This window comes from Seriola lalandi, unplaced genomic scaffold, assembly GCF_002814215.2.
Source record: "Seriola lalandi dorsalis isolate HSWRI2012SDOR001 ecotype SW California unplaced genomic scaffold, Sedor1 jcf7180002054544, whole genome shotgun sequence".
Classification (NCBI taxonomy): Eukaryota; Metazoa; Chordata; class Actinopteri; order Carangiformes; family Carangidae; genus Seriola; species Seriola lalandi.
This window is the reverse complement of record NW_019525097.1, coordinates 922,096-923,277: the sequence shown is the minus strand read 5'-3', so window position 1 is coordinate 923,277 and position 1,182 is coordinate 922,096.

The window sequence follows — 1,182 nt, the reverse complement described above, 5'->3', positions numbered from 1 at the left end:
GGGCAGTTCTTCAAAATGTATTAAAAACATGTGTAATGGTCTGCCACTCTCATTTCCTGACCAGAGGGAGAAAAAAAATACTTTTACCACCATCCTGTTGAACCCAGGACTCATTATGGTGATTGGGATACTTTTAATATTATGGTGGTGACCTTCTCTCCAGGGTTTGGCTGTGAGTCTGTGAGTGGAGAGCAATAATAAAAGTTGGATGTATTTTTGATATATGACAACAGAGAATGAGATGTTTTAAGCTCCATTGGGTTCAGTGAAGATTAATCAAATCAGCAGCAGTGGCTGGAAAAAAAAAAAAAGCTTATCTGTACAAATGTTGCAGCATAAAATAAAGATTTACAGGATTTCCTTTTCCTGCTTCATTTATTGACGTGTGGAGGAATTTATCATTAAAGACTGTGACTGTGTGTTTGGTCAAACTTTGCTTTTATACTTTTCCTGTTGTATGCTAAGTGGGATGAGTGGACTCTGCTTTGTGATTGGCTGCAACGCTACTATTTCCTGCGGTCGCTTCCGCCTCATTGGAGCGGCACCTGTTCCAGCCACCAACCAGCTGAGGACACTAGATGTACAAAAGTCAGGCCGGCGGACATAGATCCAGTCTCAACGTTTAGGCCCTTTTTACAACCTTTTTCTGCAGCTCAGCCATTCTGGTTCGGTTGCCGTGGTTACCAGGGGACGCCCGGAAGCGACAGAAGAGCGGTTGACAAACAAGCATGGAAGGTACGAACCCTACTGTCAACATTGTAAGAAAAAAAAAAAGGATCAAAGGCAACATAAACAAAAACAGGACAAGACGGTAAAGAGGGAAGACATACAAAATATTTCAAAGTTAAAAAGGACAATTAGAGAGACGAGATGTCGTATCAAAGCACACACATTAAAAGCATTAGAAGAACAACAAAGAACAGTAAACCTCTTGTGAATTTTATTTTATAATGATGTCATGGGGGAAAAAAACTGTCTAGCTGCACTTCTTCTATTAAACCAATAGAGGGCAGCAAAGGCTAAACCCTGATAAGACCGTGTAGTGGCGTCATGATACTGGTGGTGAAAATCTGCCATTTTAGGGGGAAAAAAACAAAAAAATGCATTTTAAATAATCAAATCATGAGAACCACACAACGTGCCGTTTCTAATGTGATCAATATATGTTCTGTGATATTTTTT